This window comes from Eumetopias jubatus, unplaced genomic scaffold (genome assembly GCF_037043125.1).
Source record: "Eumetopias jubatus isolate StellerSeaLion01/CBP00866 unplaced genomic scaffold, mEumJub1_p1.0 scaffold_1, whole genome shotgun sequence".
NCBI classification, from domain to species: domain Eukaryota; kingdom Metazoa; phylum Chordata; class Mammalia; order Carnivora; family Otariidae; genus Eumetopias; species Eumetopias jubatus.
This window is the reverse complement of record NW_028274807.1, coordinates 198,468,923-198,493,217: the sequence shown is the minus strand read 5'-3', so window position 1 is coordinate 198,493,217 and position 24,295 is coordinate 198,468,923. Positions and strand designations below refer to the sequence as shown.

Here is a 24,295-nt window from a genome sequence, read left to right as displayed (position 1 = left end):
ATCTGTGACTGATTTTGGTATCAGGGTTATTGTTTTGCTTTTGGATGTCCAATTGCTCCAGATTCATTTGTTGAAAAGGTTATTTTTCCCCTATGAAATTGCTATTGTAAAATATTTAGGTATGTTTGTGAGGTCTAATTCTGATTTCTGTTCTCTTCCATTGATCTGTTTTTCTGTCCCTCTGCCAGTACTGCTCAGTCTTGATTTCTGTAGTTATATAACAAGTCTTAAAATGAGGTAGATTGGTGGAAGGAGCAAGATGGCAGAGGAGTAGGAGAACTAAATTTCATCTGGTCCCAAGAATTCAGCTAGATAGGTATCAAACCATTCTGAACACCTACAAACTCAACAAGAGATTGAAGAAAAAAATAGCAGCAACTCTATGAACAGAAAAGCAACCACTTTCTGGAAGGTAGGACATGCGGAAAAGTGAATCCGAGGTGATATTTGGGAAGATAGACTGCGGGAGGAGGGAGCCTCTGTCACCTGGCTACCAGCAAGTGATAGAGCAACAGAGCACAAAATTCGAACTTATGGAAGCCTGCTCCGCTGAGGGACGTCGCTCCAGTGTCTAAGCAGGGGGTGGAACCCTTGCTGGGACAGTGTGGTCTCAGGACCCTTGGGGTCACAGAAAGACCAAGGGGTGCCTGAGTGTGGCAGAGCTCCCAGGTATCAGAGCACAGAAGCAGGCTGCAAAGATGGAGCAAACGAGTGGGCTGTCAGCTCGTTGTTGCCATAAATTGTGATCCATGACACAGTTGGGCCACTACTCTTCTTTGAGCAGAGACCCAACAAGTGGCATATCCAGGGAGACTCCCCTTCCTCCCTGGGAGGAGAGGCACGGAAGCCCACCGCAGGAATTCTGCTGGGTTTGGAGGCTCCAGACGGGGTCATGTGCTAGAGATAGAAATGCTTGGTCACAGCCCAGGTGAGCATGGAATGTGGCCGGAGACCAGGGGGACAGGAGTAATTGACTGCTTTTCTCTGGGGGCTCACTGAGGAGTGGGGCCCTGAGTTCTTGGCTCCTCCAGGGCCAGAGATTGGGAGGCCGTCATTTTCATTTAAATACTCCATAGCTATACGGAAAGCTTTAAGGGAACAAAAGTTACTGAGAACAAATCTGAGCAGATTACTTATCCTGGCCCCTGCAAGGGCGGTGCAGTTCCACCCAGGGCAAAGACATTTGCAAATCACTCAAACAGGCCCCTCCCCCAGAAGATCAGCAAGAACATCCAGCCAAGACCAAGTTTACCTATCAATCAATGAGAACTGCAGAACTCCAGCACTAGGGGAATACAGTACATAGAATTCAAGGCTTTTTCCCCCATGATTCTTTAGTCTTTCAAAGTTAATTTTTTAAATTTTCTTTTTCTGTTTTCTTTTGAATTTTTCTTTTTCCTGTTTTCAACCAACATCTTATCAATTCCTTTTTTTTTTAAAGATTTTATTTATTTATTCATGAGAGACAGAGAGAGAGAGAGAGGCAGAGGGAGAAGCAGGCTCCCAAGGAGCAGGGAGCCCAATGCGGGACTCGATCCCAGGACCCTGGGATCATGACCTGAGCCGAAGGAAGATACTTAACCATCTGAGCCACCCAGGCACCCTTATCAATCCCTTTTTTAAAAATCTTTTTTAATTTTCATTTTTAGAGTCACATTCTCTGACTTCATTGTAGTTAACCTTGTTTTTTGTATTGTTTTTCTCTATTTAAAATTTTGGGATACAGTTTCTTCTAACAGACTAAAATATACTCTAAATCTCTAGTGTATGGCTTTGTTCTAGTCTCCCGCCTGATCACATTCTCTCCTTTTCTTCTTTTAAAATTTTCTTCTTTTTTTCTTCAACCAACGTTTATCAATTCCCTTTTTAAAATCTTTTAAAATTTTCATCTTTACAGTCATATTCCATCCCTTTATTGTATTTATCCTGATTTTTGTATATATATAAGTCTTTCTTTAAAATTTTGGGAGGCAGTTTCTTCTAACAGACCAAAATACACCCAAAATCTAGTGTGTGGCTCTGTTCTCTTCACCAGCCTGATCATATTCTTTTTTTTTTTTTTTTTAATTTCCCTTTCTTTTCCCCCCAGTTTCGGGTCTCTTCTGATTTGCTTAGTGTATGTTTTTTGGGGTCGTTACCCTGTTAGCATTTTGTTGTCTCATTCATCTATTCTCCTCTGGACAAAATGACAAGATGGAAAGACTCACCTAAAAAAAAGAACATGAGGCAGCACCGACTGCCAGGGACCTAATCAATACAGACATTAGTAAGATGTCAGAACTAGAGTTCAGAATGATGATTATAAAGACACTAGCTGGGCTTGAAAAAAGCATAGAAGACACTAGAGAATCCCTTTCTGGAGAAATAAAAGAACTGAAATCTAGCCAAGTTGAAATCAAAAAGGCTATTAATGAGGTGCAATAAAAAATGGAGGCTCTAACTGCTAGGATAAATGAGGCAGAAGAGAGAATTAGTGATACAGAAGACCAAATGATGGAGAAAAAAGAAGCTGAGAAAAAGAGATAACTACTGGACCATGAGGGCAGAATTTGAGAGATAAGTGATACCATAAAGCGAAACATTAGAATAGTTGGGATCCCAGGAGAAGAAGAAAGAGAGAGGGGGACAGAAGGTATATGGAGCAAATTATAGCAGAGAACTTCCCTAATTTTGGGAAGGAAACAGGCATCAAAATCCAGGAGGCACAGAGAAGCCCCCTCAAAATCAATAAAAATAGGTCAACAGCCTGACATCTAATAGTAAAATTTACAAGTCTCAGAGACAAAGAAAATCCTGAAAGCAGCTTGGGACAAGAGGTCTGTAACCTACAACAGTAGAAACATTAGATTGGCAGCAGACCTGTCCACGGAGACCCGGCAGGCCAGAAAGGACTGGCATGATATATTCAGAGCACTAGAGGACAAAAAATATGCAGCCAAGGATACTATATCCAGCTAGGCTGTCATTGAAAATAGGAGAGAGAAAAAGCTTCCAGGACAAAGAAAAACTAAAAGAATTTGCGAACACCAACCCAGCCCTCCAAGAAATATTGAAAGGGGTCCTCTAACAAAGACAGAGCCTAAAAGTAACAGACCAGAAAGGAACAGAGACAATATACAGTAACAGTCAACTTACAGGAAATACAGTGGCTGTAAATTCATATCTTTCAATAGTTACCCTAAATTTGAATGGGCTAAATGCCCCAATCAAAAGACACAGGGTATCAGATTGGACAAAAAAACAAGACCCATCGATATGCTGTCTGCAAGTGACTCATTTTAAGACCCAAAGACACCTCCAGATTGAAAGTAAGGGAGTGGAAAACCATTTACCATGCTAATGGACATCAAAAGAAAGCTGGGGTGGCAACCCTTATATAAGACAAATTAGGTTATAAACCAAAGACTATAATAAGAGATGAGGAAGGACACTACATCCTATTTAAAGGGTCTATCCAACAAGAAGATCTAACATTTGTAAATATCTTTGCCCCTAACATGGGAGCAGTCAATTATACAAGCCAATTAATAACAAAATCAAAGAAACATATAGACAATACAGTAATAGTGGGGGACTTTAACACCCCCCTCACTGCAATGGACAGATCATCTAAGCAGAAGATCAACAAGGAAATAAAGGCTTTAAATGACACACTGGACCAAGTGGACTTCACAGATATATTCAGAACATTCCATCCCAAAGCAACAGAATACACATTCTTCTCTAGTGTCCATGGAGCATTCTCCAGAATAGATCACACCCTAGACCAAATCAGGTCTCAGCCGGTACCAAAGGATTGGGATCATTCCCTGCATATTTTCGGACCACAATGCTTTGAACCTAGAACTCAATCATAAGAGGAAGGTTGGAAAGAACTCAAATACATGGAGCTAAAGAGTTTCCTACTAAAAAATGAATGGGTCAACCAGGAAATTAAAGAAGAATTAAAAAAATTCATGGAAAGAGATGAAAATGAAAACACAACTGTTCAAAATCTTTGGGATGCGGCAAAGGCAGACCTAAGAGGGAAGTATATAGCAATACAAGCGTTTCTCAAGAAACAAGAAAGGTCTCAAATACAAAACCTAACCCCACACCTAAAGGAGCTGGAGAAGGAACAGCAAATAAAGCCTAAACCCAGCAGGAGAAGAGAAATAATAAAGATCAGAGCAGAAATCAATGAAATAGAAACCAAAAGAACAGTAGAACACATCAACGAAACTAGGAGCTGGTTCTTTGAAAGAATTAACAAGATTGATAAACCGCTGGCCATACTTATCAAAAAGAAAAGAGAAATGACCCAAATCAACAAAATCATGAATGAAAGAGGAGAGATCACAACCAACACCAAAGAAATACCAACAGTTATAGGAACATATTATGAGCAACTCTATGCCAGCAAATTAGATAACCTGGAAGAAATGGGTGCATTCCTAGAGATGTATCAACTACCAAAACTGAACCAGGAAGAAATAGAAAACCTGAACAGACCTATAACCACTAAGGAAATTGAAGCAGTCATCAAAAATCTCCCAACAAACAAGAGCCCAGGGCCAGACGGCTTCCCAGGGGAATTCTACCAAACATTTAAAGAAGAATTAATACCTATTATTCCAAAACTGTTTCAAAAAACAGAAATGGAAGGAAAACTTCCAAACTCATTTTATGAGGCCAGCATTACCTTGATCACAACAACCAAAGACCCCACTAAAAAGGAGAATTAAAGACCAATACCCCTGATGGACATGGATACAAAAATTCTCACCAAAATACTGCCAATAAGATCCAACAGTACATTAAAAGGATTATTCACCACGATCAAGTGGGATTTATCCCTGGGCTGCAGGGTTGGTTCAACATCCACAAATCAATCAGTGTGATACAATACATTAATAAAAGAAAGAACAGGAACCATAGGATCCTCTCAATAGATGCAGAAAAAGCATTTGACAAAGTACAGCATCCTTTCTTGATCAAAACTCTGAGTGTAGGATAGAGGGTACATACCTCAATATCATAAAAGCCATCTATGAAAAACCTACAGCGAATATCATTCTCAATGGGGAAAAACTGAGAGCTTTTCCCCTAAGGTCAGGAATGCGGCAGGGATGTCCATTATCACCACTGGTATTCAATGTAGTACTAGAAGTCCTAGCCTCAGCAATCAGACATCAAAAAGTAATAAAAGGCATCCACATCGGCAAAGAAGAAGTCATACTCTCACTGTATGCAGATGATATGACACTTTATGTGGAAAACCCAAAGACTCCACCCCCAAACTGCTAGAACTCATACAGGAATTCAGTAAAGTGGCAGGATATAAAATCAATGCACAGAAATTAGTTGCATTCCTATACACCAAAACGAGACAGAAGAAAGAAAAATTAAGGAGTCAATCCCATTTACAATTGCACCCAAAACCATAAGCTACCTAGGAATAAATCTAACCAAAGAGGCAAAGAATCTGTATTCAGAAAACTATAGAATACTCATGAAAGAAATTGTGGAAGACACAAAGAAATGGAAAAATGTTCCATGGTCATGGGTTGGAAGAAAAAATTTTGTGAAAATGTCTATGCTCCCTAGACCAATCTACACTTTTAAAGCAACCCCTATCAAAATACCTTCAACATTTTTCAAATTAATGGAACAAATAATCCTAAAATTTGTATGGAACCAGAAAAGATTCTGAATAGCCAGGGGAATGTTGAAAAAGAAAAGCAAAGCCGGTGGCATCACAATTCTGGACTTCTAGCTGAATTACAAAGCTGTCATCATCAAGACAGTATGGTAGTGGCACAAAAACAGACACATAGATCAGTGGAACAGAATAGAGAGCCCAGAAATGGACCGTCAACTCTATGGTCAGCTAATCTTCAACCTAGCAGGGAAGAATGTCCAGTGGAAAAAAGACAGTCTCTTCAACAGATGGTGTTGGGAAAATTGGACAGCCACATGCAGAAGAATGAAACTGGACCATTTCCTTACACCACACACAAAAATAGACTCAAAATGGATGAAAGACCTAAATGTGAGAAAGGAATCCATCAAAATCCTAGAGGAGAACACAGTAAGCAACCTCTTTGATCTCAGCCGCAGCATGTTCTTCCTAGAAACACTGCCAAAGGCAAGGGAAGCAAGGGTAAAAATGAACTATTGGGACGTCATCAAGATAAAAAGCTCTTGCACAGCAAAGGAAACGGTCAACAAAATCAAAGACAGCCGAGAGAATGGGAGAAGATATTTGCAAATGACATCAGATAAAGGGCTAGTATCCAAAATTTATAAAGAACTTATCAAACTCAACACCCAGAGAACAACTAATCCAATCAAGAAATGGGTAGAAGACATGAACACATATTTCTGCAAAGAAGACATCCAAATGGCCAACAGGCACATGGGAAAGTAGTCAGCATCACTCAGCATCAGGGAAATACAAATCAAAACCTCAATGAGATGCCACCTTACTCCAGTCAGAATGGGTAAAACGAACAAGTCAGGAAACAACAGATACTGGCGAGGATGTGAGAAAGGGGAATCCTCTTATCCTGTTGGTGGGAATGAAAACTGCTACAGCCACTCTGGAACACAGTGTGTAGGTTCCTCAAAAAGTTGAAAATAGAGCTACCTTACAACCCAGCAATTGCATTACTAGGTATTTACCCCAAAGATACAAATGTAGTGATTGGAGGGAGAAGGGGAGTTGCTCCCTGGTGTTTATAGCAGCAGTGTCCACAATAGCCAAACGATGGAAAGAGCCAAGATGTCCATCAACAGATGAATGGATAAAGAAGATGTGGTGTGTACACACACACACACACACACACACACACACACACACACACACACACACTGGAATACTATACAGCCATTAAAAAAACGAAATCTTGCCATTGGCAGTGATGTGGATGGAACTAGAGGGTATTATGCTAAGTGAAATAAGTCAATCAGAGAAAGACAGTTTCATATGATCGCACGGATATGAAAAATTTGAGAAACAAGACAAGATCATAGGAGAAGTGGGGAAAAATGAAACAAGACGAAACCAGAGAGGGAGTCAAAGTATAGGAGACCCTTAATCTCAGGAAACAAACTGAGGGTTGCTGGAGCCGAGGGGGGTTGGAGGGATGGGGTGGCTGGGTGATGGACATTGGGGAGGGTATGTGCTATGGTGAGTGCTGTGAGTTGTGTAAAACTGATGAATCTCAGACTTGTAACCTGTACCCCTGAAACAAATAATACATTATATGTTAATTTAAAAAAATTGAAGAGGGCACTTTTGATGAGAAAAAAAGATTGTATAAAATTGGTGTTAATGGCTCAATAACTCTTTGGAAGAATTTTTCAATGAAGTCATCTGTGCTTGGTGATCTCTTTATCAAGAGTCTTTTAATTAAAATTTTAATTTCTTTGAAAAAAATCAGATTGATTTTTTCCTCACTTTACTCTTTTTAAAAAGGATTTATTTCTTTTCGAGAGAGAGAGAGAGAGCACAGCTGGAGGGGCAGAGGGAGAGAGAGAGAATCTTAAGCTGACTCCATGCTGATTTCTGAGCCTGACATGGGGATTGATCCCATGACCCTGAAATCACAACCTGAACTGAAACCAAGAGTGAGACACTTAACTGATTGCGCCACGAGGCACACGCCCTCATACTTTATTCTATTTAAAAATTCTTTTAGCTACTCTTGTTTCCCTCTTTTCCGTATAAATTTTAGAATAATCTTAAGTATATGTAAAAGATCTTGCTAGGATTTTATAATGATCATATTAATAAACGTGTATCAGTTTGGGGAAAACTGACATGCTGTGAGTCTTCAGGTTTCTATGCACAAAAATCTTTGATTTATCAGTGTTTTTGACTTTTCCGTATACAAGTTATGTACTTTTTTTGTTAGATTTACACCTAAATATATACTATTTTTGAGAGATTATATATGGTATTGTATTTTTATTTTCAGTGTGCATAGATTCATTGCTAGTATATAGAAATACAATTGATTTGTGTATGTTTATTTGTATCCTGTGACCTTGTTGAACTCTCTTACTGGTTGTAGTCTTTTTTTTTTTTTTAAGCTGCCCTTGAGATTTTCTACATTGATAATCATGTCATTTGTAATTAGGGTCATTTTTATTTCTTCATTTCTGAACTGTATGCCTTTTGTTTCCTTTTTTAAATTAGTGCCTTATTGCACTGGCTAGAACTTCCAGCACTATGGTGAATATGAGTGGTGAAAGTGGACTTCTCTGCTTTACTCCTGATCTTAGGGGAAAGTGTTCATTGTTTCACCATTAAGTATAATGCTTCTTTGTAAGTGCTTTTCATCAAATTAGGAAGTTCTCTTCTGTTCCTAGTGTTGATTTTACTGAACTTTTTCATATTGAGGTATAGTTGACAAATAAGTTTTATATGTCTAATGTGTTCAATGTGGTAATTTGATATATGTATACTTTGTGAAATTATTACCACATCCAGGTTAATTCAAACATCTGTTACCTCACATTTTTTTCTGTTAAAAATGCATAAGATGTATTCTCCTAACAAGTTTCTAGTACACAACCCAGTTTTATTAATAATAGTCAATATGCAATACATCAGAACCTCAGAGCTTATTCATTAGCTTATGTAAATTTCTTATTCAGCTTATAACTGAAAGGTTGTACCCTTTGACCACCATGTTTACAACCCCTGCACACTCCCAGGTCCTGGTAGCAACCATTCTACTCTCTGTGTGAGTTTGATGTTCATTTACTTATTGATTTATAGGTTCCATACACAAGTGAAATCATAGAGTATTTGTCTTTCTATGTCTGGCTAATTTCACTTAGCATAATGTTCTCCCATTTTATCTATGTTGCAAATGGCAGGATTTCCTTCTTTCCATTGGCTGAATAATAATCCATTGTGTGTGTATGTGTGTGTATCATATCACTTTATCTGTTCATACATTGATAGACACTTAGGTTGTTTTCATGTCTTGGCTATTGTGAATAATGCTGTAATGAATGTGGGAGTGCAGCTATCTCTTAGAGACGTGATTGAGTTTATAGTTAAGATTATATCTTGTATACGTGTATATATGTGTGTGTGTGTGTGTGTGTGTGTATCCTGAGTTGGATTCCTTGATCATATGGTAGTTCTATTTTTAATTTTTTGAGGAACCTAAATAGTGTTTTACACAATGGTTTACCAGTTTATATGCCACCAATAGTGTATAGGGTTTCCTTTTTCCACATCTTCACCAAAACTTATTTTTTGTTTTTTGATAATAGCCATTCTAACAAATGTGAGGTGATATGTCATTGTTTTGGTTTGTATTTCCCTGATGATTAGTGATGTTGAACACCTTTTTATCTGTCTTTTGGCCGTTTGTATGTCTTTGGAGAATGTTTATTCAGTTCCTTTGTCCATTTTTAAGTGAGGTGGTTTTTTGCTTCTGAGTTGTAGGAGTTATAGGAGATGTCAGATATATGCTTTGCAGATACTTTTCTTTAATTCCGTATGTTGCCTTTTCATTTTGTTGAGTTTCCTTTGTTGTATAGTGGCTTTTTAGTTTGATGTAATCCTAATTATCTATTTTAGGTTTTGTTGTTTATGCTTTTGATGTTATATCCAAAAAATCATTGCCAAGTCCAATGTCAGGTAGAATTTTCCTGTGTTTTCTTCTAGGATTTTTATGGTTTTGGGTCTCATATTTAAATCTTTAATCTGTTTTCAGTTGATTTTTGAGTATGGTGTAAGGGTAAATATTTATTCTTTTCCATGTATATATCTAGTTATCTTAATTCCATTTATTAAAGAAACTATCATTTCCCCATTGTCTGTGCTTGGCACCTTTGTGATAAATTAATTGGCCATATATTTATGGGTTTATTTCTGGGGTCTCTATTCTGTTCCACAGATTTATGTGTCTGTTTTTATGCCAGTGCCTTACTATGTTGATTACCATAGCTTTGTAATATAGTTTGAAGTCAGGAAGTGTGATGCCTCCAGCTTTGTTCTTCTTTCTCAAGATTGCTTTAGCTCTTCAGGGTCTTTTGTGGTTCCAGTGAATTTTAGGATTGTTTCCTTTATTTTTGTGAAAAGTGTCATGGGAATTTTGGTAGGTGCTGCATTGAATCTGTAGATGGTTTTGTGTAGTATGGACATTTTAAGGATAGTAATTCTTCTAATCCATGAACATGGAATATTTTTCCATTTATTTGTGTCTTCAATTTATTTTGTCTGTGTCTTGCAGGTTTTGGTGTACAGATCTTTCACCTACTTGGTTAAATTAATCCTAAGTATTTTTTTCTTTTTGATGGTATTGTAAAAAGATTGTTTTGTTAATTTCTGTATCTAACAGTTCGTTGTTAGTTTAAGAAATGTTTCTCCCTAATGACTTCCACAACCCCTAAAAATCTTCTCTAACCCTAACGCATTTCCCTTTCTGGACTATGAGCCCAATTAAGTAATCCAAACCCTGTAGCATTCCTTCCTCCCTGTTTCTCAATAAAAGATCTTTATCTCTGAAAAAAAAAAAGAAATAAAACCCATTTTTTGTATATTGATTTTGTATCTTGCAACTTTAAGAGGTTTATCAGTTCTGAAAATCATTTGGTGGAGGCTTTATGGTTTTCTTTTTTTTTAAAGATTCTATTTATTTATTAGAGCGAGAGCATGCACACGAGAGAGAGTGAGAGAGAGAGAGAGAAAGAACAGGATCAGGGGGATAGGTAGAAGCAGACTTCCCGCCAAACAGAGAACCTGATGTGGGACTTGATCCCAGGGCCTTGGGATCATGACCTGAGCTGAAGGCAGATGCTTAACTGATTGAGCCACCCAGGCACCCCTGTGGTTTTCTGTATATAAGATCATGTCATATGCAAAACAATTTTAACTTCTTCCTTTCCAATTTGGATGTCTTTATTTCTTTTCTTGCCTAGTTGCTCTGGCTAGGACTTCTATTTGAATAGAAGGGGTGAGAGTTGGCATCCTTGTTTTCTTACTGATCTTAGAGGTAAAGCTTTCACTGAGTATGATGGCCCTTATTATGTTTAACTACATTCTATCTATACCTGACTTGTTGAGAGTTTTTATTGTAGGTTGTTGAATTTTGTCAAATATTTTTTCTACATTTATTGCGATGATCACATGATTTTATCCTTCATTCTGCTAATATGTGTATCACACTGATTTTTTTATGTTGAACTATCTGTGCATTTGATAGATAAATCCCGCTTAATAACAGTGTATGATTCTTTTAATGTTCTATTGAATTTGGTTTGCTAGTATTTCACTGAGAACTTTTTTGCATCTGTATTCCTCAGGATACTGGCCTTTTTCTTTATCTTTTTTTTCTTTTCTCTTGTTTTCTTTTCTTTTCTTGTAGTCTCCTTGTCTGGCTTTGGAATCAAGGTAATGCTGACTTTGTAAAATGAGTTTGGAAGTGTTCCTTCTTCTTCAGTTTTTTGGAAGACCCTGAGAATGATTTTTCTTTAAGTCATTGGTAGAATCCATCAGTGAAACCATGTGTTTTTGAGAGGTTTTAAGTTTCTGATTTAATTTTCTTAGTCATAATTAGTTTGTTCAGATTTACTACTTATGGTTCTGTCTTGTCAGGTATATGTTTCTAGGAATCTTTCCATTTCTTTTAGGTTAACCAATTTGTTGGTATATAATTCTTCATAGTAGTCTCTTATGATCCTTTGTATTTTTGTGGTATCAGTTGTAGTGCCTCCTCTTTCATTTTTTATTTTATTTATTTGATTCTTTCTCTTATTTTATTAGTCTGGCTAAAGGTTTTTAAATTTTGCTTATCTTTTCAAATAGCTAGTTCTTAATTTCATTTATCTTTTTTATTGTTTTCTAGCATCTATTTCATTTATTTCCCTTAATCTTTATATATCCTTCCTTCTGCTAATTTTGGGCTTACCTCATTATTTTTATAGTTCCTTCAGGTATAAAGTTAGGTTGTTCTTTTGCTTTTTTTTCTTATAGGCATTTATCACCATAAATTTCCATCTTAGAGCTGTTTTTTTCTGCATCCTGTAAGTTTTGTGTGTTGTGTTTCCATTTCCATTTGTTTTGAATTATTTTTTTTTAACTTCTCTTTTGATTTCTTCTTTGGCCAATTGGTCGTTCAGGAATGTGTTGTTTAATTTCCACATATTTGTGAATTTTATAGCTTTCTTCCTGTTATTGATTTCTAGCTTCATATCATTTTGGTTAGAAAAGATAATTGGTATGATATCAGTTTCCTTGAGTTTAAGACTTGTTTTGTTGCCTAACATTTTATCTACCCTGAAAATAATCTGTGTGTGTTTGAAAAGAATGTGTATTATGTGGTTATTGGATGGAATATTCTCTATATGTCTGTCAGCTCCATTTTGTCTAAAGTATAATTTAAGTCTAATAATTTTTTAATTAATTTTCTGGATATATCCATTGTTGAAAGGGGGTATTGAAATCCCTTGCTGCTTTTTTCTTTTTTGTATTGTTGTCTATTTCTCCCTTCAGATGTGTTGTTATTTGTTTAATATATTTAGATGTTCTGGGGTTTGTTTTGTTTTGTTTTGTTTTAGATTTTATTTATTTATTTGACACAGAGAGAGAGAAAGAGCACAAGTAGGTAGAGCAGCAGGCAGAGGGAGAGGGAGAAGCAGGCTCTCCGCCGAGCAGGGAGCCTGATGTGGGGCTCGATCCCAGGACCCTGGGATCATGACCTGAGCCGAAGGCAGTCGCTTAACCAACTGAACCACCCCGGCGCCCTAGATGTTCTGTTTTTTTGGGTGTGTATATACTTCCAATTGTTTTATTCTCATGACGAGTTAACCCCTTTGTCATTATATAATCATCTTCCTTGACTCTTTTTTGTGCCTTGAAATCTAATTTGTAATGATGTAAGTATAGCTAACTCGGCTCTCTTTTGCTTTACATTTGCAGGGAATGTATATTGTTTCTTTCCTTTGAGCCCAAGTTTATCCTTAAAGTGAAGTGAGTTTCTTGTAGACAGCATGCAGTTGGGTTACATTTTTTAGTTCATTCAGCAACTGTATGCCTTTTGGTTGGAGAATTTAACCTATTTACATTTCATTATTAGTAGGTGAGGACTTACTAATATTATCTTGTTAATTGTTTTCTGGCTCTTTTTTAGTTCCTTTGTCTTTCCCTTTTTCTCTTGTGTTCATTTGTGAATTGATAATTTTCCAAAATGGTATGGTTTGATTTCCTTCTCTTTACCTGTTGAGTATCTGTTGAAGGTTTTTTTTTTTTTTTTTTTTGTGGTTGCTGTGAGGCTTACATAACACTTTTTAACAGTCTGTTTTATGCTGATAATATTTGGATTTCAATCCCATATAAAAATTATACCCTTTCACTCCTACCCACATTTTACATTTTTGATGTTGCAGTTTACATCTTCTTATATTGTATGTTCTTTAAGGAATTATTGTAGCTATAGTTATTTTTAATACTTTTGTTCTTCACTGTTTACTAGAATCAATTGATTAACATGCTGCCATATTACAGTTTTGGAGAAGTCACAATTTAAATATAAACTTACCTTTACAAGTGTGTTTTATATTTTTATTATATGTTTTTTATGTTACTAATTAGTGTCTTTTCATTTTAGCATGAAGAATTTCTTTCAGCATTTCTTATAAGGCACGTTTAGTTGTGATGAGCTCTCTCAGCTTTTGTTTGTCTTGGAAACTTTTTATCTCTTTATTTTTGAAGGACGTCTTTGCCGGGTGAAGTATTCTTAGTTGGCAATTTTTTTCTTTCAGTACTTTGAATGTATCATCCCACTCTCTCCTGGCCTGCAAGGTTTCTGCTGAATTCTGCTGATAGCCTTATGGGGGTTACCTTGTAAGTTACAAACTTTTTTTCTCTTGTTGCTTTTGAAATTCTCTTTGTCTTTGATTTTAGTCAGTTTTATTATAATTTGTCTTTGAAGTAATCTTTTTTTTGATGAATGTTTTTGGGGACCTGACTTCGTGAACTTGGATATTCACATCTCTTCCCAGATTTGGGAACTTTTCAGCTGTTATTTCTTTAAATCAGATTTTTGTCCTTTTTTTTCCTCCTTCCTCCTTCTGGAACTGCAGTAATACATAGATTGTGTCCCTTGATGGTATCCCATAATTCACATAGAATTTCTCTACTCTTTTTCATTCATTTTTCTTTGTTCTCTTCTGGCTAGATAATTTCAAAGTTCCTGTCTTTAATCTTGCTGATTCTTTCTTCTGCTGATCAAGTCTGCTTTTGGTACTCTATTTAACATTTTTCATTTAATTCATTGTAGCCTTCAGCTCCAGAATTTCTGTTTTCTTTTTATGATTTCTATGTATGTGTGAAACTTCTCATTTTGTTTGTGTATTGTTTTCCTGATTTTGTTTAATGGTCTTTCTGGGTTTTCTTATAACTTCTTGAGCTTTTAAAAAACAACTACTTTGAATCATTTATTGGGCAAATCACAGATCTGTTTCTTTGGGCTTGGTTACTAGAAAAAATTGTATTCCTTTGGTGGTATCACAGTTCCTTTATTTTTCATGTTCTTGAAATCTTCCATTGTTTTTTTGCATTTGAGGAAGCAATCACTTCCTCCATTTTTACTTACTGTCTTTGGTAGAGGGATAACTTATGTCAGCCATGCTGGGTATTCTGAGGTTATCTTAGACCTTTCCTTTGGATGCACCTGCTCCACACTTCTTGTTCCTTTTTGGAATGGAATCCTTAAGATTGTATGCTTTCTTTCAATCCCACAAAATCAGTCCAATTGCTAACAGTCTCTTGTTTGCTTTACCTAAAGCAGTGCTGAATGCTCAAGTTTCTGTGCTTTCTCCCAGTCCCAGAGTTGGGTGGCTTTCTGCATGTGCTCAGTAACCATCTGCAAAGGGTATATTTGTCATTGCACAAGGAGCTGGCCATGGAGTTGAGGAGTAGCTGGGGGAGGTGTGCAGTTTTTTGGGGGGTGCCTGTGGGCCATTTGAGAAGATTTGCAGGTAAGGTGTCCCCATTGGCTCATGGACAGGCTTCTTGATGGAGTCCGTAAAGTGATTATTAGGATCCTTTAATGTCTTTTGAGAGTCCTGGCTGCTCTCCTTCTGTCCCCTTCTTACCCTCCAGTTGTGTAGTACACTTCAGTATTCTGGATAAGGTTAGAAAGAAGTGGGCCTCTTCAGCAGCATCCCACAAAGCTGGGGAAAGCCTGGTGGTCAGATGCTCTCACTTTCCACCATGGAGAAATCACAGGTCAAGGAGGTCTCTCTTGGCACTGAGATGGGCTGCTTTGTGGGAGGGATAATGCAGGTAAAGTGAAATTGTTCTTCTTACCCTCTTCAGGGCATCCAGTCTCAGATTTTTTTTTTTTTTCTCCAACATTGTGCTGGAATTTTTCAACTGGACTCCTGAACTTCCACAAGGTCATTCTTGTCTGTGGTTGATTATTAAAATCAGTTTTCTTTGGTGGGGAAAATGATACAAAACTCCTACTCTTCCATTTTGCTTATATTACCTCTCTGTGATTTTGTTTATTTTTTTTCCCGAGAATCTTATTTTAGTCATGAATTGGTGTTGAGGTTTGTCATATGCATGAATACGATATGTTTTTTCATCATTAGATTTAATATGGTAGATTACATTGATTGATTTTTGAATTTGAGATGTCTTGCATCCTAAAATAAACCTCGTGGTGCATAAATCTTCTTATATATTGCTGAATTCTACTTGATAACATTTTGTTAAGGATTTTTACATCTATATTCATGAGGGATATTAGTCTGTAGTTTTCTTTTTTTATACTGTCTTTGATTTTGGTATTAGAGTAATACTGGTTTCATAAAGTGAATTGAGAAATTTTTTTTCCTCTTATTTTATGGTAGTGATTGTGTAGTAATAGTGTTCATTCTTCAATCATTTGATAGAATGAAGCAGTGAAGACATCTGGGTCTGAAGATTTTTTTTCCTTAGGAGTTTTAAAATATGAATTCAATTTCCTTAATGGTCACAGGGCTATTCAAGCTATTCAAATTATAGTTGATCCTTGAATAACATGGGTTTGACCTGCGTGGGTCCACTTCTGTGCAGATTTGTGATAGTACTATAAATTTATTTTCTCTTCCTTATGATTTTTTAAATATTTTTTCTCTAGCTTTACTTTATTGTAAGAACAGACTATATAATACATATAACATTCAATATAGGTGTTAATTGACTGTTTATGTTATCAATAAGGTTTCTGGTCAACAGTAGGCTATTAGTAGTTAAGTTTTTGAGAATTCAGAAGTTAATCATGGGTTTTTGACTGTATGGGGGGATTGGTACCCCTAGCCCTGTATTGTTCAAGAATCAACTGTATACATTTTGTATTGGCTGAGTTATGGTAGTTTGTATTTTATTTTATTTATTTTTAAATTTAATTTAATTTTATTATGTTATGTTAGTCACCATACAGTACATCATTACTTTTTGATGTAGTGATCCACGATTCATTGTTTTCGTATAACACCCAGTGCTCCATGCAGTACGTGCCCTCCTTAGTAGCCATCACCAGGCTATGGAACTGGTCAATTTCATGTGTTTCATCTATTTATTTGCATAGAGCTTTTGAAATATTCCTTTAATGTCCTTTTAATGAATGTGTAATATCCTGTTTCATTCCTGATATTGATAAATTGTGTCTTATCTGTTTTTTCCTTTGTTAGTCTTGGTAGAAATTAGTTCTGTTTTTTAAAAAAAGATTTTATTTATTTGACAGAGAGAGAACACAAGCAGGGGGAGTGGCAGAGGGAGAGGGAGAAGCAGACTCCCTGCTAAGCAGGGAGCCTGACTTGGGGCTTCATCCCAGGACCCTGGGATCATGACCTGAGCTGAAGGCAGACACTTAACTGACTGAGCCACCTAGGCACCCCTAGTCAGTTATACTGATCTTTCCAAAGACCGGCTTTATATTTCCTCTGTTGTTTTTCTTGTTTTAAATTTTGTTGATTTCTCCTCTTTTTGTTCTTTCTGCTTGCTTTGGTTTTATTTTGCTCTTCTAATTTCTTAAGAGAGAGCTTAGATTACTGATTTGTAATTTCCCTTTTTATTTTATTTTTAAAGTTTAAAAAAAATTTTATTTATTTTTTTTAAGTAGGCTCCATGCCCAACATGGGACTTGAACTCACAACCCTAAGATCAAGAGTCGCATGCTCTATTGACTGAGCCAGGTGGCCCATGCAGTTTTCCTTTTTAATAACATACGCATCTGTCTTTCTCTGACTGGCTTATTTCACTTAAGCATAATACACTCTAATTCCATCCATGTTGTTGCAAATGGCAAGATTTCATTCTTTTTGATGGCTGAGTAACATACCATTATATATATACATACACCACATCTTTTTTTTTTTGAAGATTTTATTAGAGAATGTGCGTGCATGCATACGAGGGGGGGAAGGAAAGGGACATTTGGGAAGGGGAGGGACAAGCAGACTCCATACTGAGTATGGAGGATGATGCAGGGCTTCATCTCACGACCCTGAGATTATGACCTGAGCCAAAACCAAGAGTCGGATGCTTAAGCTTAACCAGCTGAGCTACCCAGGTGCCCTCACATCTTTATCTGTTTCTAGCTGGTGAACATTTGGGCTCTTTCCCTAATTTGGCTATTGTTCATAATGCTGCATAAACATTAGGGTGTATGTATCCCTTTGAATCAGTAGTTTTGTATCCTTTGGGTAATTACCTAGTTAGTGCAACTACTGGATGGTAGGGTAGTTCTATTTTTAACTTTCTGAGGAACTTCCATACTGTTTTGCAGAGTGGCTGCACCAGTTTGCATTCCCAACAACAGTGTAAGAGGATTCCCCTTTCTCTATATCCATGCCAACATCTGTTGTTTTCTGTGTTGTTAATTTTAGCCATTCTGACTCATATGTGGAATTTAAGAAACAAAACTGATGAACATAGGATAAAGGAAAAAAAAAGAGAGGGAGGCAAACCATAAGAGACTTGGAACTATAGAGAACAAACTGAGGGTTGATGAGGGGAGGTAGGCAGGGGATGGGCTAAATGGTTGATGGGTATCAAGGAGGGGTGATGAGCACTGGGTGTTATATGTAAGTGAGGAATCACTAAATTATTCTCCTGAAACCAATATTACACTATATGTTAACTAACTAGAATTTAAATGAAAACTTGAAACAATAAAAAATAATATATGCATTTAATGCCAGTAATTTCCCTTTCAGCATTTCTTTGCCTGTGTCCTCGAGTTTTGATATATTGTATTGTCATTTTAATTCAGTTCAGTGTAATTTTTTTATTTACTCTAAAAAGTCCTCTTTGTTGCATGGATTATTTAGAAATATGTTGTTTTATATCCAAGCATTTGCAGATTTTTCTTATGTTATTTTTGTGTGATTGATTTCCAGTTCGATTTCACTGTGGTTAAGAAAACATTCTGTTTATGATTTTGATTGTTTTAAATTTGACATTTGTGGTTTTGCCCAGGATATGATTTATCTTGGTATATGTCCTGTGGGCCCTTGAAAAGAATGTGTATCTTCTTTTGTTGAGTGCAGTGTTCTGTATTCACAGAACTAGATCACTAGATCCTATTGGTGGATGGTGTTGTTGAGTTCTTTATCATTGCTCTTTTTCTGTTTAGTTGTTCTGTAAGTCTCTAATTGTGAATTTATTTTTATTTGTCTATTTTTATTTCTGTGAGTTTCACTTCAACATATTCTGTTGTTTAGTGCATATACATTTATGATTGCTATGTTTTCTTGGTGGTTGACTTTGTGTCATTATATAATGTCTCTTTTTGTATCTGATAATTTTCTTTGTTCTGGAGTCTACTTTATCTAATACTAACTCTTACTTTCCATTAATTTTTGCATAACCTGTTTTTTCACGCTTTTATTTCTTATTTGCCTATGTCATTATTTTTGTAATGAGTTTTTTTTTTTCCAAAACCAAAACAAAACTTTATTTACAATTGAAAACTTAAACAGAAAATCCTGGGTTCTTAATCTATGACATTTCCAAGGTCTCTAGATCAAAAAGGGCCACAGCAGGCGGGGAAGCAAACACAGGGGTCAGTCCGGATTATCTTACTCAAGAGCGTCACCCAGAGCAAGGGAAGGCCTGATCAGTCTTGCCCTGGACTATATCTCCCCACACTGTGAGATCACCACAGGCAGCTTGGGCTTACTGTTGGGGCCTGTGGGAACATTCTCAATCTTTTGCATCACTAGAAGTCCATCAATGATTTTTCCAAACACTATGTGCTTGGCACTATGTGCCAATCACATTTAGAACAGGTGATGAAGAACTGGCAGCCATTTGTACTGGGACCACTGTTTGCCATGGAAAGCAGGCCTGGAGCTGAGTGTCTAAGTTTAAAATTTTCATCTGCAAATGGTCCCCAGTAAATACTGGCAACTCCAGTACCATCTCCATTAACAAAATCCCCACCCTGGATCATGAAATCCTTTATGACCCTGTGGAAGGTGCTCCCTTTGTATCCTGTCAGAACCCCATCTTTTCTGAATTCTCCAGTGCAGAACTGCCTAAAATTCTCTGCTGTCTTAGGCACAACATACACAAAGAACTCGATCTTCATCTGGCCCACTTCCTGGCCACCAATGCTGACATCAAAGAACACCACGGGATTGACAGGGCTTAGATCTGCCACTGCCATGGCTCCGACCCAGAAGCAGAAGCTGTAACGAGTTTTTTTTTAAAGATTTATTTATTTGAGAGAGAGTGTGAATGCAGAGGGGAGGTGCAGAGGGAGAGAGAGAGAATTTCAAGCAGACTCCCTGCTAAGCGTGGAGCCTGACACTAAGATCATGACCTGAACCAAATCAAGAATCGGACACTTAACCGACTGAGCCACCCAGGTACCCCTCCGTGTTGACTTTTAGTACATTCATAGTGCTTTACAACCATTACCACTATCCAATTCCAAAATCTTTTCATCACCCCAAACATGAAACCTTACACCTATTCCCCTATCCCCCAGCCCTTGACAACTACTGTCTGTGTGGATTTGCCTATTCTGGATATTTCATATAAGTGAAATCACGTAATATGTGACCTTTTGTGACTGTCTTCTTTTACTCAGTATAATGTTTTCAAGATTCATTTTTGATGTGGCATGTATCAGTACTTAACTGCTTTTCTGGCTGAATTGAATGGACATACCACAGACATACCACATATGTTTGTCCACTTGTCAGTTGATGGAGACGTGAGTTTTTTCCACCTTTGGCCATTGTGAGTAGTGATGCTGGTTCTCTCTGATTTTAGTGAAAAATTCACTGTCATTTAAATATTGTTTTTTCACTAGAGGTAAGGTATTGTTTTCTCTTGTTACACTACTTTTAAGATTTTTTTTTTTTTTTTGCCTGTAGTATTTAGAAATGTAACTGTGTTGTGTCTTGATATGTGTTTGTTTTCGATTATCCTGTTTGGGGTTTGCTTAGCTTCTTCAGTATGTTGGCTTGTCTTTTGCCAAATTTGGGAAGTTTTCTGTCATTTTTTTAATTTTAAATTTTATTAGACTTTATTTTTTAGAACACTTTTAGGTTTACAGAAAAGTTGTACAAAAAGTACAAGGAGCCTCTCCCAGTTTCTTCTCCTATTCACATTCTACATTAGTGTGGTATGTTTGTTATATTGGTGAACCAATATTTATGTACTATTAATATTATTTATAGTTTACATTAGGGTACACTCTTTGTGTTGTATAGTTTTATGGTTTTGACAAATGCATAATGTTATGTATCTATCATCGCAGTGTCAAGAATAATTTCATTGCCCTAAAAATACCCCATTCTCCACCTATTTATTCCTTTCCTCATTCTCTTAGACTCTTGGCAACCACTGATCTTTTTACTGCCTCTTAAAGAATGCCATTTAGTTGCAATCATATAGATTATAGCCTTTTCAGATTGGCTTCTTTCACTCAGCAACATGCAGTTAAGATTCCTCCATGTCTTTTTGTGGCTTGATGGCTCATTTCTTTTTTTTTTTTTAAAGATTTTATTTTTTTTAAAGTAATCTCTGTACCCATGTGGAGCTTGAACCCACAGCCCTGAGATCAAGAGTCACACACTCTACCGAGGGAGCCAGCCAGGCACCCTGGCAGCTCATTTCTTTTTATTCCTGAATAATATTCTATTGTCTGGATGGACTATAGGTTGTTTATTCATTCATCTACTGAGGGACATCTTGGTTGCTTCCAAGTTTTGGCATTTACAGATAAAGCAATTATAAAAACATTTGTGTGCAGGTTTTGTGTGGACATAAGTTTTCAGCTCACTTGGTAATTACCAAGGAGTGCAATTGCTAGGTTGTATGGTAAGAGTATGTTAGTTTTATAAGAAACTGCCAGACTCTCTTCCAATGTGGCTGTACCATTTTGCATTCTCACCAGTAATGGATGAGAGTTCTGTTGCTCCATATTCTCACTAGGATTTATCCTATTAATGTACATTCTAAGCCTTGCCCTTGCGTTTTTCTTCTCCTCCCAGGACTTGATGACAAGAATGTTAGATATTTTGTTGTTGTTGCCATAGTCATATAGGCCCCTGAGTCTCTATTCATTTTTTTTCAGTCTATTTTCTCTTTATTGTTTAGTCTCTCAACACTTCTGACATAAAAAATGTGGAGTTTTCCACACCAACAACTGATTCTACAACTGTCTGGATACCCACTGTTAGACCTCACATGTTAAGGGCTCAGTCCCACAAGACCACCTTCACTTCAGATGCCAGTCTCAAGTCCTGGACTTCTTATACTTCTGATCAACCAGTTATAAATTGAGGGTTCCCATGTCCCCTTCTCATGTTTGATAATTTGCTAGAACAGCTCACAGAACTCAGGAAAACAACTTAATTACTATTATCAGTTTATCATAAAGGATCCAACTTAGGAACAGCCAAATAGAAAAGATGCTTAGGGCAAGGTATATGGCAGGACATGGAGTTTCTATGGCCTTTTTTGGCATTTCAACCTCACAGCAACTTCGTGTTCATTACCCTGGAAGCTCTCCAAACCCCATTGTTTGTTTTTATGGGAGTTACATTATGAAGGCATGATTTATTAAATCATTGGCCCTTGGTGATTAACTCATTCTCTAGCCCTTCTCCCCTCCCTGGGGTTGGAGAGTGGAGCTGAAAGTTCCAACCCTCTAATCACATGGTTCTCCTGGCATTTCCCATTCTGAAGCTGTCTGGGGGTCCACCAAGGGTCAATTCATTAGCATAAACCCCAGTACAGTTGAAAGTGGCTTATCATGAATAACAAAGTTGATGGTTTTCCTATTCTTCTTATCCAGAAATCCCAAGAGTTTTAGAAACTCCTGTGTCAGGGATTTGGGGATGAAGAAATATATATTACTGTATCACAATATTACAGTCAGTGTGTGTCATTTAAAGTTTTTCTGATTTATGGCTTACTGCTTCTTTCCTCTGTCCCCTCCATTCTACTGTTGACCCCATCCAGCATCTTCTGTTTCTTTGTTGAAACATTTTGTTTCTTTGCTGAGACTCTCTTTTCTTTATCTTGTTTCACACACATTTGTAATTACTCACTGAAACATTTTTATGATGGCTCCTTTAAAATATGTCAGATAATTCTAACATCTTTATTTTCTTGGTGTTGGCATGTATTGTTTTTTTTTCCCATTCAATTTAATATCTTCCTGGTTCTTGGTATGACAAGACCTCGACCTTTGGGTATTATGTTACGAGATACTGCTTTTATTTAAACCTTTTGTTTTATCTGGCTTTTGTGACAGTGCTGCTGTAGGGGAAGGACAGGATTTGCCTCATTACTGCCAAGTGGGGAATGAGGCCCATGTTTCCCACTCAGCCTCTGTTGACACTGAATGGTGCAGGCTCCTTGTTCCTGTTGAATAGGTGTAGGAATTCTAGCTTTCTAGTAGTCTTCCACTGATTATTCACTGGCTGGAAAGCATTGTAGAGCCTTCTGCTGTTCCCCATGTGGCCTTTGATACCACCAGGAGGAGGGTGGTGGCCTTGTTACTGCTGAACAATGGTGAAAGCCCCCACTCTCTCTTAGGCCTCTTCAGACACCATAGGGGAGTGATGGAGTTGTCTCATTAATGCTGGTTAGGGGTAGAAGTTTAGGTAGTCTCCACTGCCACTCAGTGGTGGTGGTTTGTTATTGCCCACTTGGGTAGAAAGTCTTGACTCCCAAGTTGGCCTTTTCAGCCACTATACCAGTGAAGTTTTGAATGTGTTAATTATAGTCCAATGAAGATGAAAATCCAATCTCTCCAGTTAGCCTTGCTTGTGTGGGTGAGAGTTGGACCATAGCTTTTTTTTTTCCTTTCTTTTTTGGTGATGTTTGGAAGCAATATAGTGGTTATTACTAAGGTGTTTTCTTTGTTGACAGGCTGACTCTTTCCTGGTTCTTAAGCTAGAGAGAACAGTCTTTTTTTGTCTGTGCCTTTTGGTGTTTCTTGGTTTCTAGCCTTTTCAGCTTCAAATAGTAGATGTATAAGGTAAAAGAAAATCTAGGGAATTCACCACTGTGTTCTTTCTTGCATCTCAGGGTCCCTAGTTGGTCTGCCTTTTTCTCTCTACCTTTCAGAATCTTCCTATTTTTTAAAAATATATTTATTTCTAGAGTTTTTTTATATATGATATATATCTATGCTTTATGATGATGTGTGTGTGAAATATATATGTATATATATATATATATATACTTATGTATATATTACATATATGTCCACAGTTTTTCATTGTACTTAGCAGAAAGAATAGTGAAAAGTATGTCTCATTCATCTTCCTGGAAGCATATGCTAATCGTATGCCTTTTTAACTCTTTACTATTCTTCCTTTATAGATAATGGGTTGTCATCATTTAGTTTTGATTGCATGCAGTTGTGTGTTTTATTCTATTTTAAGTCCATATTTTCCTGTATTAGGATTCCCCATTGGCATAGGTTATCTTTTATTATGGGCCAGTATATAAAATGTATTACTGGTATACTTGATGTCAGCATCATGGTGCCATAAGATGTCCCTAGTTTTTGTTCTCACTCTCAAAAACAAATATTCTGTATCCATCCACAAACAAAAGTGTTTTGGGGGACCTGTAGCATTCTGCATCATACAACAAGGGTCCCAGGAGAAGTCTCATCTACCTGTGCATTGGGTAATAGGCAGACGGATCTCAGTCCCAGCTGTGTACCCTGAAGTGACCCTTTTGTCATTTTGGAGCTTCTGAAGACAACCATACTTGGATGAGAGAACCTTTGTGGATGTCTAGGTTTCTATAGGTGAAGACCCA

At 37.0% G+C, this 24,295-nt stretch overlaps 1 protein-coding gene and 1 pseudogene across 1 annotated transcript in view; one reads left to right on the top strand and one right to left on the bottom strand.

Moving 5' to 3' along the window:
* The window catches only part of DOCK3 (dedicator of cytokinesis 3), a 558,375-nt gene that overhangs the window by 214,912 nt on the left and 319,168 nt on the right, over positions 1–24,295 (top strand). The gene's annotated exons all lie outside the window — the stretch shown is intronic.
* On the bottom strand, positions 19,100–19,667 carry LOC114225112 (peptidyl-prolyl cis-trans isomerase H pseudogene; annotated as a pseudogene).